Here is an 18,838-nt window from a genome sequence, read left to right as displayed (position 1 = left end):
GAAGGGTAGAGAGGGAACAGGAGACCACTCATTCTCACAGCAGTCCATAAGTGGGTGCTTTAAACCTTAAAGGAGAGAGTTAACTGCTTGTAACATTGAAGCTGCGCTAGAATAGTCTCATAAAAATGCATAAAGAAATTAGATGTCCCAAACAAATAAGTTTGCCCCTCCCCCACCGCCCATGAAGTTGGCACCCCCTCCCAACATTTGAAGGGTTAGCCCCCGAAATGTAGGTTTTGTTGCGCCCCTGAACGCAAGCACACACACCATTCACCATATACACACACGCACACCTAGCCATCCATACATTTAAGTGTGCATTCTCTCACCTTACTGGCACACCCAGGCAGCCATCCATACATTTAAGTGTGCACCCTTTCACCATCCAGGCACACCCAGGCAGCCACCCATAAAATTACGTGTGCACCCTTTCACCATACAGGCACACACACCCAGGCACCCACCCATACATTTAAGTGTGCATCCTTTCACCATACACTCACACAGGCAGCCACCTATACATTTAAGTGTGAACCCTTTCAACATACACTCACACACACACACACATCGTGGGGTTGAGGGGAGCCCTAACACTTAAAAAAGAAATTGGGCCTCATTACAACTATGCCGGACTGTAAACAACGGTGCTGGTAAGCTGACCGGCACTGTTGTTTCCGGGCCGGCATATTACAGCTCTGCGGGCGGTTGCCATCCTGCCCAGCAGGTCAGACCTGCCGGGCAGAACGGCACCCACCCGCATAGTTTTCACGGAAGCACTGGCACTGTTATTAACGGTGCCGGTGCTTCTATGGACCCCATTCCCATAGAGTCCGATAGGACTTTATGGAAATGGGGACTTACTATTTGCCGGCGCCTGACTTCCCAGTCCGCCAGGGTTGTTATCCCCGGTGTTACCGGGAAGTCGGGTGACGGTAAATCATTACGGGTCTGGCAACCTGCTGGTAGCAATGGCACGGTTGCCGCCAAACCCGTAATGAGGCCCATCGTTTCTTTTTGAAGTCACTCTGACTTCATAAAGAAATTATTTCTGTTACAGAAATAATTTCTTTATAAATGCAGAGGGAATTTAAAATATTTTTATACAAGTGGGGGCCCCTCCCAGGACATGTGCTGGCGGGGCCCCCGCACTGCGGGCACTGCGGGGGCCCCTGTTACGCCAGTGCACCTTTCCCCCCGAAGAGTCAAAGGAACATAGCTCAGCTATTATAGGCTCCTCAGGTGATATCGTAGGGAAATTAGGATATTTAGTTTTGAGATTTTTCCAGAGAGAGGAGTACTGCAACGAAGCCGATGGTTTCCGTTTAAGGGAAGCTGGAAGATCTGACCATTCAAGAAAGTTACCATGTACATACACATCTCGTAGTGCCATGAAGCCCGCATTGGCCCATCGGGATAAAATGGATTGTGGTACGCGCGGAACCTCTGGAAGGAAATTCCAGAGCGGGAGATCCCCGTGAAAGGGGTGGGGTGTGTCTAACAGCTTCCAGAGTTTAGTGAGGGCTAGATATGTGGTAGCTACTGGATCTGCTGAATCAAGGTCCGCCGGGGCGGGTTAGAGAATGAGGGAGCACATTTCACGGTCACTGACCGTCAGTTTCTCTAGCCGAACATGGGGGGGGCGGTCTGTGGTGTTGGACCAGTGGGACGTGAATTGGCATTGTGCAACTAGCCAGTATCTGAGGAAGTCCGCAGCGCCAAAGTCACTGCATTCCATAGGGGTAGTTAATGTTAATTTGAGTCGGACTGCCCCGGAGTGCCACAGAAAGGTATTGATTGTACTGCATAGCGTCCGGAAGAAGTCATCCCCTGGCCATAAGGGAAGATTTATGAAGCGATAAAGGAGTTGGGGTAAAACCACCATTTTAAGTATACCTATTCTGCCTGCTAAGGAGATAGGGAGATTGGTCCAGCTTGTAGTTTTGGTGGGCAGGTTTGTGAGATAGTTTAGATAGTTGTCTTCACGTAGCATATCGGTGTGTCGGGAGACCACCACACCGAGATAAGTAAACTTGGATTGGGCCCATGTGAACCCCATTAGGTCGGAGGGGGGTTGTGTGCATTCGGTGAGCGGGAACAAGACAGACTTCGAGCAGTTCACCTTGAGTCCAGATATGTGTCCAAAAGTGGACCACGTCCTCTAGGATTGGGGCAAGGTTAGCTTCTGGAGATCGGATATACAGGAGGGCATTGTCAGCGTATAGGGAGACTATATCGGACTGGCCAACCGTCCGCAGACCTCTGTGGGCATGTGATTGGCGCATCATGTCAGCAAATGGTTCCATGGCTATAGCAAATATCAGGGGGGTGAAAGGTCAGCCCTGTCGCATTCCTCTGGCTATTTGGAAGGGGGGAGAGTACCTATCCTCTGTGCGGACTCTAGCTGATGGGCTCGTGTAGAGTAGTTTAACCCAAGCTCGAAAGATGGGACCGAAATTGCATTTCGCTAGGACTCGCCATAGGTACTCCCACGATACAGAGTCGAAAGCTTTCTGCATATCTAGGGAGGTCGCCACTGCCTGCACTGTCGGGCCGATCCTACTGATCACATTGAATAGGGCTGTAAGATTAAGGCATGTGGAGCTTCCCGGGACAAATCCCGCTTGGTCCGGGTGGATGATATGGGGGATCAGTGACACCAGGCGCATGGCTAGTAGTTTGGCATAGATTTTAACATCACAATTAATTAATGAAAGGGGACGGTACGATCCGCATTGGGTGGGAGATTTACCAGGCTTGAGCAGTACCGTTATCATCTCTTCCCGGAGCGTGGGGGGGAGTATGCCATTTTCACAAGCCTCCTCCCATAGAGCCAATAGGCGTGGGACCAGAAGGGATTTAAACCTTTTATGGAGTTCGATGGGGAGGCCATCTGGGCCAGGTGTTTTGCCAGATGCCAGCGAGTCTATGGCCTCTGAAAGTTCTTCGGGAGTGAACGGCCGCTCAAGGGCGATACTGGTGTCAGTGGAGAGGGTAGAAAGAGGGAGGCTATCTAAATAGGAGTCGATCTCTGATATCTGGACACTGTCTGTTTTCGAGTATAGGGAACTATAGAATGTAAGGAATTCCAAATTAATGTCTTGTGGTGATGCAGCCAGTGTTCCATCGGATCTCTCTATTGCAGGTATATTGGGGGCTCCGAATTCTCGGCGTATCAGTCTGGCCAGCATTCGGCCTGGTCGCTCTCCTTCTCCATACTTCCTTACAAGATGGGGGCTGTCCAGGAATTTAACCTCACGTCCGGCCAGACTACGGAATCTGTCTAGCTCTGAGCCCAATAGCGCTAGACTCGCAGGGGAGTGGACCGGGGCATATTGAGCCTCGAGAGAGGAGAGGGTCGACTTGGTTCTTGCAGTGTCAGTACGGATCTCTTTCAGGATTCCAGTACCCTTGGAAATGACGAAACCCCTGACGTATCCCTTGAAGGATTCCCAGAGAGTGGCTTGTGATGACACGGAATTAGTGTTAATTTCAAAGAATTCCTCAATGGAGGATTCCAGTTCAGAGCTAAAGACTGGATCGAGTAGGGAATAAGGATTCATTTTCCACCGCCTGGGATTGTCATAGTCTGGGCCCCAGTTCAGGGAGATGACCACTGGTGAGTGGTCAGAAAGAGTGCGGAAGAGAATTGAGAGGTGTGATAGGGATCTAATCAGAATATCTGATATAAGCCACCTGTCTATTCTGGAATGGGAGTCATGCACAGAGGAGTAGTAGGAGTATGTGCGTGAGTCGGGGTACATGAGGCGCCATGCATCTACAATCGATAGACGGGGAGCGTTATTAGAATGGAGTGGGCTGCTCTGGAGACCTGGCAGGGTCTGGAACCCGATCTATCAAGGTTGACACCCAAGATGGTATTAAAATCTCCTCCCCATAGGATGGGGATAAGGGGGAACCCTTCTAAAATAGAGGCCCGGTGTAAATAAAAGTCAGGGTCATCAATGTTTGGGCCGTAGACGTTTAATACGGCCACCTCCTGGTTTTGTAGTGTGCCTAGGGTTAGTACAAACCTGCCATGTGGGTCTACCCGCGAGTGGGCGCGCTTAAACTTCAGACTTTTGTGAATTAGAGTCAGGACACCCAGGCTCTGGGTGGAATAGTTGGTGTAATACCTCTGGGGTCCCCATTGTTTAGCAAATTTCTCACCTTGCTCCGAGCGAGGAAGGGTCTTCTGTAAGCATAGAATTTTAATGCTGTGGCGTTCCGCATACAGCTGTATTTGTCGCATCTTTTTATGGTTGCCCAGACCCCTCACATTCCAGCTCATGAACGTTAGATTATTATCCGACATTTGTATAGAGATGTTGGTTGAAATTTAATCTGCAGTGGGGTGGCGGCCAGATCCGACCCGACCAGGATGGGCTCAGAGCTTCACAAGTATAACCGCACCCCGATATCGCAGCATATGTGGTATCCCTTGTGGTTGTCAAGCCTTTTTCAACATAACTCCTCTTGCCCCCTCCCTCCACCCACATCCCTCCCCCAAAGAGAGAAATGAAAACCCAACATAACCACAACAACGACCAGATTAACGGCATCAACGCCTGGGGGCCTGAGAGCTGGCCTGGCAGTGCTACTTCGGACTGGGGGTTATAAGGATGTTGGTACTTGAAAACACGGTAAACCAGTGTGGCCCATGAGGACCACATAAATCATGGATTATCTGCACAAGAGAGAATAAAACCGACTGCTAATACATACTTGTGAGGGATAGCCTCAACCAGGCCCACAGCAGAATATGAGCTGTAAGCAATAGGAGGTTGGTTAGAGACAGCAGAGCAAAATACAGTGTCACCGAAGTGATGAGGAATCATCCAGGAAAAGTTTCATCAATACACTTTGAAGCCTCTTCCGGGATCGTGAAAAAGAATGTTTGATTAGAGTGTTCAATTCTTAGCTTTGCTGGAAATAGCATAGAGTATTTAACCCCCAAGTCTCTGAGTCTCTTTTTCACTGCCATGAAGGTCTTGTGCACCTGCTGTACAGCAACGGAAAAATCCGGGTATAGATGGATCCTTGCCGCCCCAAGAAGTAGCTCCTCCTTGGCCGCCCTCAGGAGGGCATCGCGGTGTCGAAAATGTAAGATTCTAGCTATGATGGGACGTGGAGGTGCGCCCGGTCGGGGATTCGCGGTCAGGGAGCGGTGGGCTCTTTCAACCGCAAACTGCGGGGAAAGTTTGGGTGCATCCAAAAGTGTTAGAAGAATGCGCTCCACATAGTCCTCCATGGGCTCTTTGATATTGTCTTCTAGTATTCCGATTATATGTAGATAATTACGCCTTGAGCGAGATTCAAGATCGTCATTCTTCCTTTCCACTGCTAGCACTCGACTGGAGAGTGTGGATACCACAGCTCGGAGGGACCCCAAGTCATCTTCGGTGGCCCCCACCCTGGTTTCAATCTCGGCCACAGGGCCATCGGTCTTCTCGATATGGGCTTTTATGGATGAGATGGTGCCATTCATATCGTCAAGTTTGGTGTGCAATGTGGTGAACCCCTCGCGGATATATTCCAGCATCTTTTGCTAGTCGTCCGGGGCCGGTGGACCCGAGGTGGTGGGTGCCTCCTCTAGGGTTTCGATGGCCGGTCTAGCCGCCGTTTTAGCGAACATGTTTAGCGAACTCTGTTTTTTCCCTGCATCAGCTCCCTTAGTCATGGTGTCTGCGAGGTAGGGTTCCAAGGGACATAGGGGAGCGTGGTGATCAGAGGTCCTGGCGTAATATTGTGGCGATTGTTGCAGGGGGGCATCTGGACAACTGTTAATGCGGATTGTTGGGCTAAACTGTGCCGGATTCTGCTGCTTAAATATGGTGTCGGCCCTTTGCGGGGCTTGTCAGTGTGTCCAATAACAATTGTTTCTGAGCTCTAGCCGGGCGTTCTCCAGATGATAGCTTTACAGGTTTGGTTGTTCTGGTCCGTGGCAGTGGCGATCGGGACAACTCAGAGAACGTGTGGTGAGTGGCCCTTTCACCAGCGGCGGCCGCTCAGGGGGCCCGACGTGTGCAGGATGGGTGCCGGTGGTCAATGCTGGGCCATGCGAGTGGATGGAGCCCTGTGGAGTGATTAAAGTATCTGCCCACTGTTTGAGGTCAATGGAGTTGTCCCAGCAAGTTTATATCCCCATTTTGAACCTTTGTAGATGCACCTCCAGTTCTGGCGTTCCCAGTTCCATTAGTGTCTTGCCGAGGCGGCAGTAGCGGGGGGAAGCCGTTCAGGGGGGTTTAGCTATGAATTTGCCTGTCTCAGGCAGTGTCCGGGAGGCAGCGCGTGCCGCCTGGGTGTCGGTGGTATGAACAGGCTAGTACTCCAGGTTGGGCCCAAGTTGCAGTCGCTGTATTTCAAATGCCAGGATTGGGATGGGCTGCGTAAGGTGGGGGGTCTCGTGGAACGTCGCCCGGTGAGGCCGGCCCCGAGTGCTTATGTGTGCCTGCGGGAGAGATGCTTTACAAGGCCAGTCCTCTATGCGCGGGCGTCACCTCCAGCTGAGCTCCAGAGTCGAGGACCCCCCTCGATGCCCCCGGTCAGAGCATCAGCCGCCCCTCCAGCCCGGGTGTGGGGAGACAAGGGAGCAAAGCATAGGTGGAACCCGCCGGGGGGCCCCACACTCCCCCGGGGCTCTTGCCGTGTCGATGTCCTGCACAGCGTGGATCCAAGAAGGGGAGGCAGCCGGGGGGGCAAGCACCCAGCACACCGGAGCAGGCTCACTGGTGACCCAGCAGTCCCGCCAGCACCTCAGGGCATGAAGTCGGGGGATCCGCGGCATCCGGATTTCACCTCTGCCCAGCGGGGCGGCCCCTCAGCTGGCTCCGGGTCAACACGCTCCGCAGCTCCCGGCCCTTCAATTGGCACAGCACAGAGGAGAGCGCAGTGTTCGCATTCCAAACATGGCCACCCGACGCACTCCCAGCGCTGGGGCGCCCCTCCCCCACGAAGGCCAGCCACGCCGTGGTGTGCAGTAACCGAAGGGGGCCGCGGCTGCTGGAGCCGCTGTACGGGGCAGCCAGGCACGCACAGCGCCAACTTCCGCCTCGGTCGTTTCTCTGCTCCCCGGGGGTCCCCCGTCTTGTGAGTCGGTGAGGATATGGTGGAGGGGTTCCCCCAGAGGCCACTGCAATTATAAGAGGATCTGCTGTGTGTATGAGGTTCTTTTTTGATTTTAAGTATTCCACCGTCCGGAGCTCGGCACTTAGGCTGCCATCACTGTTCAGCGCAACAGCGCCCCCCCTAAACAAATAATTTTCACGCTGACTGTTCCTGCTCATGTCCATACTGGATGCACCAATATATGGCAGTATTACCTCATAAAACATACTCAAGTTTGCTTTGTGCATAATGCCAATAATGATACATTAAGAAAACATGTTCATGCTGGCTCTGCCAATATATGCCACAATCCCCATATTAGAACATACTAATGTACGACCACTCATCACAATGAGTTTTTCCTTAATAATATTCAAGCATACAATGCCACTGTAAGGAAACATGTCCTCGCTAGCTGAATGCATGCCTCACTCAAATAGAAGAACAAACAGGTTGCCTTAATGTCAGTAAAACATGTTATGCCACAGTAAGAAGACATCATCTACTTCCTGGCTGCACAAATGCCTCCCATTCCTTGTAAGAACACTCATCACGTTGGCTTTGCCCTCAACACTAGTAGCAAATGTAATGGCACAGTAAGGAAACATTCGTGCTGGCTTCACAGGTGCTCCTCCCCATGTAAGAACACCCATTATATTGCCATTGCCGTTAACGCAATTTAAAAATGCCATCTCACATTAAGAAAACATCCAGGCTGTCTACCCCATTGCAAAATTAACCTACCACCTCAACCCCACATAATAACACTCCTAAAGTTGCCTTTGCCCAAAAATGCTAGTAAAACATGCCATGATGTAAGAAAACATACATGCTCCATTTCCCCCTGACTCCATCCATGCATGTAGTTGCTCATGTATGCATACCTACTATTATTATTAGTATTTAGTTCGCTGACATTGCTCTGAGGAGGGAAGGGAATAGTCTTAAAGAGCCTTTTACTACTAAGACACCCCTGCCAATTGCAGCCTCACAGAGGCCACTGTTGTCCTTCATAGACTTATTTAACAGTAGCATTGAAACCTCACAGTCATGTGCTGCAGTGTCTACTCCAGCAATGCACCAGTACCCCTGTTCACTCCCTACAGCCTTATCCATCCACTGAGCACTGTGCATTATGCAGTCACTGACTGCATTCTTACACAGCTACCCCTGCCCTGTGCACGTCATGTCAGTTGCCTGTGGTCTTTATGCCATCCTGAGAGCATGTTGAAACCTATGAGAGAAAAGACTCGTTAAGGAGGGGACAGTAAAGGGGGAGGTAACAAAGAGGGAATGCAGGTATAGTGGACAAGGATGAAGGGTAAAGGGTGTGCGATGGGACTGGGCGCTTGGCTTTGAGGGACTGAGAGAGGGGCTAGCAGAGGGAAGAGAAGGCCTGGAGGATGGGCATCTAGGGGAAAGGTGAAAGAGTGGGTGTATAAGGCAATGGGCGAGATGCCATGGAGGAGTTGTGTTGGGCAGGATAGAGTCTGCAGACCAATTGCAAGGTCGGACAATTAGGAGAACAGCAAGGAAATGGAGAGTAAAAGGAACTCAAACAAAGGTCTTGGAAAAGTACAACCGTCTGGCAGAGCATGTTCACCCTTCCTTAGATTGCCGTATAAAGGCAAGAACTATGGAGATTTTCTGTGATGGAGTTGGTGGGTGTAGTATAGCAGTGGGAGCTGAAAGAGTAGGAAGGTCCAGTTGGAGTTCCAGGGATTGCTGCATCATCTTAGAAGCTGAAGGATAGGGTTTGTGTGACTGCCCACGCAGCACAAAGAAATAGACCGAGGCGGGTTACCCAAACAACATACATACGCCCCGCATTAGTAAGAATGGGAAATGGGAAGAGCCCATGCCAGCATACCATGCACAAAAAATGCATTGCTGTAAAGTCTTCCCACAGCCTCACGTTCAATCAATCCTTCTACCTTTACTTGCTATCAATGCATGATGATCGACTTCTGAAATGTTGGCACAAGTAAAGCACACTTCCTTTTGCACCTTAAAGGCAACATAACAAAATTACTGGCTGTGCAAGTGGCACCTGGCAGCCAAAAGTAAGAACCCATTGGAAAATGAGCAATGCAAATGGGCTCTCTGGACCGCTAACTGGCAGCCATTCCCTCCCCACTGCAGCCATACAAAGGTATCTAAAGTAGGCCTTTCCACTCTTTACACAAACAGATGTCTACATACACATCCCATATCCATTACTCACTGTGCAACCTTCTCCTTCTCTAAACCCTGAAACCTGTAGACTTCAATGCTTATGTCATTTCCTCCATATTTACCCTGCACAAGGTCACTAATTAACGCACACTCCTTACATTGAAGGGTCCTTGTAGTTCTAGCATCCTTTACACAGTGGAATAACTGTTATTCCCATGGTAAGCACACCTTCTGAGGTCAATGACACCCACAAACCTTACCTCACGCACTCACACATTTATACCCATCAGCCACTCATCCATGCAACTTCTCTCTCTAACATTCACACGAGCACTCAGAACATTCACACTGCATTCTCTTTCACACGCGCTCTCACCCCCATACATACACACAATTCACACTGCATTCTCATTCATTCACCCACTTAAACAGACACCTGGTCGCATGCAAGCACACACACACACACACATATGTAGATACATACATTCACACCAAACACCCTGTCACTCAGGCATACACATTTGTGTTTATTAACTGTTAACCAACCAGTTCTGGACTCAATGCTCCTCTCCAGGCCTCAGGCTCCTGTGCTCTAGAGTGGGCATTCAAAGATTTTGGGTGGGCCTTTCTCACTCAGACCCGACCCTGTCTACGCCCCTGATCTGCGCCATGGAGTGAACATGGGAGCTGTGTCAGGTTTCTGCCCAGGTATGTCAGATCTGTGACCAGGAATAAGAGGTTTTGAGTCTGGGGAAGAGACGTTCTGTGTGTGAAGTCAGGAGTTAGTGCTTGGTGTGTTTCGTGTTTGTAGTGTGTGCAAAAGTCCTGGATTATTTTTCCTAAACTTAAGCCATATAGGACAATGGAATCATCCCATTCCAAGATGGTGAAGACAGGAGTTCTCAGTGATTGGCTGAGGGGCAACGTGTGACTATTTGGAACCCTCTCAGGGGTTCTTAACTGCCTTTCATCCCTGAAGTCAACTAGGAAGGTCGCAGTTCCTGCAGCTCCTGAAGAGAATCATCAGAAGCCAGTCAGAGGAGTTTATTTCAGCAGAATGATCAGAGCTAAATGTTTGGGAATTTGTAACTACTGAAAAACTTAAAGCTCCAATGTAATTTGACTCATCTTTAGTTAAGAGGAAGAAAGAGGCTTCAGCTTGATACTTGAAAGCAGTTTAGCTGAATGCCAGACTGCAATATAATTTTCTTTGAGACTATGTAAATTAGCAATGTTCGTTTGCGACTTGTGGTGAGCATTTATTTTGAAGTCGTTTCTCAGTGCAGCATTTTCTAAAGAGTTGCAAAGGCTCTGGCATGCGCCAGGTCATTAGAGTAAGGCTCCCAGCATCATCAAGAACGCATGACATATCGTTCGGGGATAGTTGGGCACGTCCATAGCACCACTTCGAAGCGCGACTAGCGTCGGGTGCGTGAGGTCGAACCAGAAGGGAAATTAGACCGGGAAGCACCGCAGAAAGTTTGAAGAGCGTGGGAAGCGCAGAGGTTGCTGAAGCAACAAGAAGAGTTTAATCAAGATCCAGAAGCGCGGGAGCGTGGTGACCAGTCTTTTGAGCGCAAAGAGCACGGTGTCAAGGTGAAAAGTGTGGGTGCGTGGTGGGAAGCCATGTAAATAGTCAAACACAAAGGGTCCCTACTAGTGAAAAGGAAAATGACATCTCTAAGAGAAAGAGAAAACGATTTCCGAACGGTTAGTAACAAGAGAAAAAAGGGAAAGGAGAAGTTCCTTTTAAGACTGTTGTAAACTAGAAAAGAGACTAAACATCGAGTCCACATTTCAAGAGCACTGGAAAACAGACTGTAAAACCTGGTACTTCTTTGACAGTCTTGAGAAGACACATACTGTAGGTCAGGGAAGTGGGAAGAGATTAGTTTGCAAGAAGTAGAGACTTTAAAGGTGCGTTTGTGTTTCCACAGATCAGCAGACACCCAGAGAAATATCCTAGAGAGCAGAGACTGTGGGTAGAGCCGATGTCTGGAAGTTTATTGTTTTGTCCATTCCCCTTTCCCCCAGGGGTGTTCAGTCTGAAGTTGATTTTAAAGATCCTCAGTCTGCACAGTCCAGTAGGGGTTAGTGAGTAGATCGCTGCAGGCCAGGTAAGCTGGGACCTTACAAGCTGGACTTCTCCAGCATGTATTCGAATATTGCAGTGACATGATATCCAGGCCCATCTTTTTCACGTGGGTCAGCCCTTTAAAGCTGCTACTTTTTTCTCAGTCATTGCTGCCATTTTGTGGTCTGATGCCTCAGCATGTTATGAGTGGCATGATTGATGCCAAACTGGAGGAGTCTGAGCTTGGCATTACGTTGCTGTTAGAACCTATTCTGGTGCCCCAAATGGTGGCTGGGTCATGCCCTCATGGTACCTTTTATGGGGAGCTAATTGCACCGAGGCCAACTGGCCATAGCGACAAACGTGCTGCCTAATAAGAAACAATGGTTTAGCCTAATGCTGATTGCTGACGTTGTTGGAGGGCTTTCCGCGGGTTTACAAACTGCTGCAAAGGCAGACAAGTCTTTTTTCATTTTCATTTAGTTGTTGAGAGGAGGAAGGTGCTTCATGTGTCCCCAGCCAGACATGCTGGTAGGTCTCTTTAAGCAAGACTGCATGATATTCCCTAGAGGTAAGCTCATGGATGTGAGAGGGGTACTAATTATATGGCCTGTTACCTCTTTGTCAAACAGATAGCTGCACTAATTCCCAAATCGTGTATGTGCCATTATAGTGCAGTCCTGTAATAACTGTGGGCCTGATTCATGGAAAAGTATGCATTGATCCTGCTAAAAGGCTTTATGACAAGAACAAACAAAACCAAAACTTCAGGGTGAGAGGTCACACAGTTCCAACATTATAACAAATATAACAGTCATTCATTACTGCATTTCTTTTCACAAAATGTATTTTAATGACATCTGGATAATGTTGGTGGGGATAGAGCACCCAGAGATATTTAGAAAAAACAATACATATAGGTATGATCCACTAAGACAGGCTGGATTTCAATGCAATAACAACAACGGAAAACTGCTACTATTGTTTGATCATTTCAATTGTGCAGTCACAGGAATAAACATAAACCCACATAAATGGACATATATACAAAAAGCACATTAACAATGCTTCACATGTGCACTGTTTAAATGGTGATATCGTCGACACAAAGGTGTTTCGGCCTCGAAGAGCTATATAGTGCAGCTTTATGAGCAGGCCTTCATCAGGACGTGTGATGGAATGGATGGTAGTCCCGGGGTCTCTATCAAAGACTTATCCAGTGCAAGGGTAAGATAATCCATCATGGGTATAGATATCTTTGGGGCATTCAATGCGCCGTTGAGGGAACAAATGTTTACCTCAAATGGTAAGATGTGTCTTCTTGGTTCAAAATGGCGGAGACACCCACTGAGGATATTGGTTCCTATCCCAGATTGTCCTTTTCACTTTCACGGTGTTCGTGTCCAGAGACGCTGCGCCGCCTCGCCTAGCCCAGACGAACACATTAAGATACTGTCACGTTTGGACAATCTGGGATAGGAACCACTATCCTCAGGCAGGTTTTCATTATTCAGGGAACTCTTCCACTAGTGAGGCCACTTAGTGGATAAGGATACACATAACAGATGAACACAGTGACCTCATTAATTGATTTCATTGCCTCAGGTATTGCCTTTTGCAACAGTGAGTATCGTCATTAGGGTCTGATTCACAGAAGCGTTTTATAATGGTGTAATGCCATAGGAAAATGCTCTGTGAATCAGGCCCTGAACGCTTAGTACCAACTTTCACGGCTTTCGTTTTCTTTGTTCCACTGTAGCATCTACCAGGAATGTAAACGATCAGTTATTTTCATAAATCGTTCGTAATACAAGGCCTTAGACTATTGCTTTATGCCTTCTATTTTAGCAGATAAAGGAACCGAAGTACAGGAAGAAACTGTGATTTGCACGAGATCAACATATTAGGAAAAGCGGAGAAGCTAGGATTAAAACAATGGCCTCCTGGTTTTTCATCCAGTTTACCCATTAAACAATGACATCTCCTGATGCAAATACAAGTCCTCCAAGCTGGAGGTCAACATAGCACTAGTGCAGGGGTCCGCAATCTTTGGCTCTCCAGATGTTTTGTACTCCAACTCCCAACAGCCCTAGCCAGCATATTCAATAGTGTGGGATCAATGCAGTTGTAGTCCAAATCATATGGCGAGCTGCAGGTTGCCGACCCATGCGTTAGTGTGACAGAACACAGAAAGCAGTGCCCTCCCTGTACACAGCCATCGTGTACCCGAATGGCATGGCAGGCCTTTGAATATTAGAGTGAGCCTATAGGGGGGCACAGATAGATACCACTGAATCACCTTGAAGTCTTATCTATCAAGAACCTCTCCTACGTGCTGAGCAGTGTGGCTTGGATCCTCACGGCAGAGCTTCGGCTGGTGGATCTGTGGTGTGTGTAGCGTAGGTGTATGAGAGGAACACGCATCCTGCCCATCTGTGATCTGCTTTATTTCTTTTTCCATGAGAAAGGGCATTCACATTGTCAGATCCCCATCTTGCAAATGAAGATGAATGCAGCCCTCGAGGCCCCAAACCAGGGGGTGGCAGCAGCTGCCTCTGCTCACGCTGGCTCATCTCCCTGCCCTTTGAGCTGGCAGCCACTCTCTCTGTGGCAGCCTCAGCCATGGATGTGCTGGGCCTGCCAGGACTCTAGGCCAGGGAATCCATCTCTGGTGCCCTCGTGGAGACATATGCCACCCGCGGCTCGGTATTCAGCCAGCCACCAATCACCAGCCATCGCTTCGAATGTGCATTAGCCCACTCGTGCTTGTTTGTGGGCTACATAGAGGGAGCTCTGCTCATTCTTAAGCCCTTTATAGGTTATCCATTGCCCATTCCCACAAGTGGCACCGAATTCTCAACTTTATCTTCTCTCCCCCGTTTTCTAATCAGTACTCGCCTTTTTGCTCGACAATAAAATGGTCGCATTTTTTTATTGAATTTTTTACTGCTTTTTTCCGCAAGAAGGTAGTGTTGGGATTAGCAATATAGCCATGGGAGATGGGGGATCGGTTAAGGGGAGGGCGCGCGTACTGAGAAACCAGGCAAGACCGATTCTAGTACGGGCAGCTCTCACAATGAACAGTAACCTGGATGTATGCAGGAGAATAGAAGGTTCTATGTCAGAATGACGCATTTTTTGCTTGAAAGTAAAAAGTTTGACATTGTTTTACTGAATTTTTCAGATCTGAGAATCCAAGCGCAAGCAAGTCTTCGGTTTTCCGGAGAGGGAGACCACTGGGCCCTTGTGTCTAATCTTGAAGAAAGCAGGGCTGGGCACTGATATTGTCAACATCACAGTTGTTCTGCAGGTGAGCTATAGTACTGGTTAAGAACCCAATACTCAGAGCTTTCATAGGGCCTGATTCACACAGCGTTTTTCAGTGGGATGCACCCATTGAAAAACGGCCGTGAATCAGGCCCATAGTGTATGACAAGGAAGCTCTGACTAGAACCCTTCCACTTAGGTCCTGAGCACACAGACGCATGCACACAATCTCTCTCTCTCTCTCTATCTCCCTCTCTCTCTCTCTCTCTCCCTCTCTCTCTCTCTCTCTCTCTCTCTCCCTCTCTCTCTCTCTCTCTCTCTCCCTCTCTCCCTCTCTCTCTCTCTCTCTCTCTCTCTCTCCCTCTCTCTCTCCCCCTCTCTCTCTCTCTCTCTCTCTTCCTCTCTCCCTCTCTCTCTCTCTCTCTCTCTCTCTCTCTCTCTCTCTCCCTCTCTCTCTCTCTCTCTCTCTCTCTCTCTCTCTCTCTCCCTCTCTGTCTCACACTCTTGTTGCCAGGGAACCTTCGTGTCATGTTCAAGTTGGTTAACATAGGTTAAGCGCTTGCCTCTGACATGGGCAAGCCTGCATGTGAAAAGGTTGCATCATGGCAGAGTGGAGTCAGTGCTTCATTGTTGCAAGGTCGATAAATTGGGGGGCCATTACATGGGTAATAACAGTCATTAGTATAGTGCTTCAAAGCTGCAGGAATATGGCACTATATAAAAACCTGTTATTATTTTGAATGAGTTAGGGGTGGGCCTGTGGCCCGTGGTGGAATCACCGAGATCCTCAGAGGGTGGTGTGAGCAGGCCAAGGCTATTACATTCTCCCCTCCCCCCCGTTCCCCCCATAGAACTTGTATTTTCTTTTCAAAAGCGGCATCTAAGTGACGGCCTCACACAGATGAGCTCCGAATCTCGCACTACAAATTTCTATCTGGCTTTTCTTTGGTGTTTCACTGCCACCAAAAGTCGCCTTATGAGAGGGCATTGAGTATAAAATAAAGACCGGTGCAAGCCATGAGGAGGTCTGCCAGGGGTGGACTGGGAACCAAAAGAGGCCCTGGAAAGAATGTTCAAAGTGGCCCCATATTACAGATTCTAAGAAAGTCCAACCCTTTTCCTATGGGAACATTTGGAAATACCTGCAGGGAAATCTCCAGAGTTCCCTGTAGGCCAGTCCACCCCTGAGGTTTGCCCATCCCGGTGGCTTGGATGTTCATTCCAAGCTTAAAACTGGATATACAAGGCCACTAGTGTGTCATCGGGACGGGGTACTGTGGGGTGCATTTAAAGGCCCCAAATAGAAGTCCCTTTCACATGAATAGCAAGATTTTAAACACTGAAACAAAAACGGCCTGGCCTTTGCTGTTGTTTTTCAGGTAAAATTAATGAGCCATGTGGAAAGGGGCCTACCTGTCATTACCAATGGACAAACAGCATTTTAATTTACAAAAGAAGGAGGAATACAAGATCCCTACCACATGGAAAACAAGATTTTTACACATTGAAAACAAAAACAGCCTGCACAGGTGTGTGCAAATAAAAACGTTTTAAAAAGTAAAAGTGAAAAAAATAGCACTGCTCAGAAAAATGTCAGGAAAACAAAACATGACGTGTGGGTTGACCAAAAACAATGTATATTAGGTTTCACCTGCAAAACTTCAGTGACATTTGAAGAGTCACTTCGTCTTCATGGAAAATGTCAGCCCAAGGCAGCACCTTTTGCTGGCTGAGGGCAAAACTTCACAAGGGCATCTCCCACTTCCAGCCTGGATGTCGCATCTCCCATCTAATGTCCAACTGCAATAAAATGCCATGCTAAAGGTGTCAAAATTTAGTGTTCTCCAGACCTGCTGGCTCTGAAAGCATTGACCTCAAGAAAAAGTCACCCTTGGCTGGAACAAGACTAATATGTGTGAAAATGGGGGCACCCACTCCAAAGAGCAAGCTTCCAGCAAAAAGGAGACTGATAAAAAAAAAAAGCTCTGGGCACAGGCTGACTCAGTGAAAACAAATGGCCGGAAGGCAGGAGTCAGGGCCATTTGTCCCACATGAAGATTCACAATTAATGTAAAATAACTATTATAATTTAGGCCTTTTTCTCAGCAATCATAAGGTAGATTGATTTCATTTTGTACCATTTTGTATGTAATTTCCAGGCAATTTTGGATATATATAATCCATCTACCTGTGACTCTGGGAACTGTAATGGCCAGTTAAACTAGGTTTCTGGCTGATCTGAACATGTTCCAAATGTGAGAGTTGGCTACCAGGTTGAAAATGAAATTCGGGATATGCTTAATAACTTACATATTCATAACTGTTGTGCTTTTTATGGAAATAGCAGAAAGGTGACAAAAGGTGGGGAAGTCTGCTGGCCCTGATTCCTTTCCGATTATAGTGGGTGGGAGGGGGAGACTGTGTAGATCCTTAGTCTATTTAACCAAAAATATTAATTTAATTAATTCCCGCTTTGGCAGAACACTACGGGGTGAATTTTGTTAAAATTTGAAATTAACGAAGCTCATTTCCCAGTGTGTGCTGAAAACGATGGCCTATACATTAATTGGGTAATTCTTTTTGTCCACCTGAACTCGACTTCTTTAAGGAAGAGGGCTGTCTTTGTTCTTAAATCAGTCCAACCTTTTTATCCAGCTTCCCCAACACAGGCCTTCCAGTAAGGGGGGCTCTGAAAGCCACAATTCCCCAAAGCATTCCAATTTTTCTGTCTGACTTCCCAACAGAGACAAAAGCAAGGGGCGGGGGGTCTGAAAAATAAAGCTATACATCACCCTGTGTTTATTTTAAACTTAAAGTGTGGACAAAATTATAATTGCCATATGCATTTTTACCCTTCTTGCAATCCTACTGCTACCCTTTTAAGCCTGCAGGAAAATCAAAATCGCACATTACATAAGTGCCCTTGTTATTAATCAGTGTAACTATTTCATGAAGTGAAATTTGCAGAAAGTGAGAAATTGTGATTGTGTTCTTTTAAACTCACTTTATGCTGATAGAAGTTGATTGCGTTGTGCCACGGATAAAGTGTTTTTTGACATTTTCGTGCTAATTTATATTACTTTTAATTTAAATAAATACCAATATATTTCCCGTATACCGGCCTGGTCCTTGGCTTATTGTTAGCTCAGGGTAGAGGGATCCAAGGGGCATGATAAGTGTCTGAGATAGGGCTACAAAAAATTGTTAAACAGTTTGTTGCGTAACCACGTGAGTGGAGAGGGAAGGAACTCCTTGTGCGAAGGGTGGCTTCTCAATAAACCGTTACAGTACATTTTCACAAGAAATTAGTCTTATGTACCACACAGTAACAAACACACACATATCTGATTCAATTTAAAGGGGGAAGGTGCTAGGTTGTTAGTGTGTGTGTGTGTGTGTGTGTGTGTGTGTGTGTGTGTGTGTGTGTGTGTGTGTGTGTGTGTGTGGAATGAAGGGGTTTCTGGAAAGTGGAACTTCAAACAATAAAAGGCGGAAGCACCCTAAAGGACAAGCTCACACCCCTCCTCCGAAATACTGGAGTCTTCAGTATGCTGGAATCGAACGCAAGCAAACTCATGGTGCCTACGTGCACAAGACACCATTTGTGCAGGTTTTAAGATGGCTACCTTGTTAATCTATGCAGAATCCCTAAGAAGTGTTTTTAAGGAGGATCAGCATTGGGATGCATCCCAAAATTACTGAGAAAAAGATTTCACCAGTTGCCGTTTCTGTTCCCCATTTGATGGATGAATGTGTTGTTAGAGGACATCTAAGACTAACCCTGTAGTTAGGATGGCTTGAAATACACCAATAAGAAGCCCATGTTAGTCTACAATGAACAATGGTACTTTGCTACTGGTTCTTTTCCATCTTCCCTCAAGCAATCCCTTGTGCGCCCCCTCCTTAAAAAATCCTCTGCAGGCCCTTCCTGCCAAAGCCAACTTGAGGATTACCTCAAATTCAGAAAAAGCCTCAAGACCTTTCTTGTTACCCCTTGCTTCTCCTCCCCTCTTCCTTGCTAATCTTACAGTAGCATGACTGATGTGTACAGACCTTATGTGTCCTCGGGGCCATGACCCCCCACATCTCACATCAAAGCCGCTGTCTTTCTACTGCTACTTAGGCTCACCCCACCCATGGGTGGCTGCACTTACGCTCTTCTCCTCTTAGCACTTACCCTCAGCACTTCTCCATGAGCATCAGAGCACCTATCCCTCC

At 47.7% G+C, this 18,838-nt stretch overlaps 1 protein-coding gene across 7 annotated transcripts in view; it reads right to left on the bottom strand.

The window, feature by feature from the left end:
* The window catches only part of RYR3 (ryanodine receptor 3), a 1,751,462-nt gene that overhangs the window by 308,603 nt on the left and 1,424,021 nt on the right, over positions 1 to 18,838 (bottom strand). The window lies entirely within an intron of this gene.

Source organism: Ambystoma mexicanum, chromosome 14 (genome assembly GCF_040938575.1).
Source record: "Ambystoma mexicanum isolate Mex_15411 chromosome 14, UKY_AmexF1_1, whole genome shotgun sequence".
In the NCBI taxonomy this organism is placed as follows: domain Eukaryota; kingdom Metazoa; phylum Chordata; class Amphibia; order Caudata; family Ambystomatidae; genus Ambystoma; species Ambystoma mexicanum.
This window is presented reverse-complemented; position numbering and strand designations above follow the sequence as displayed.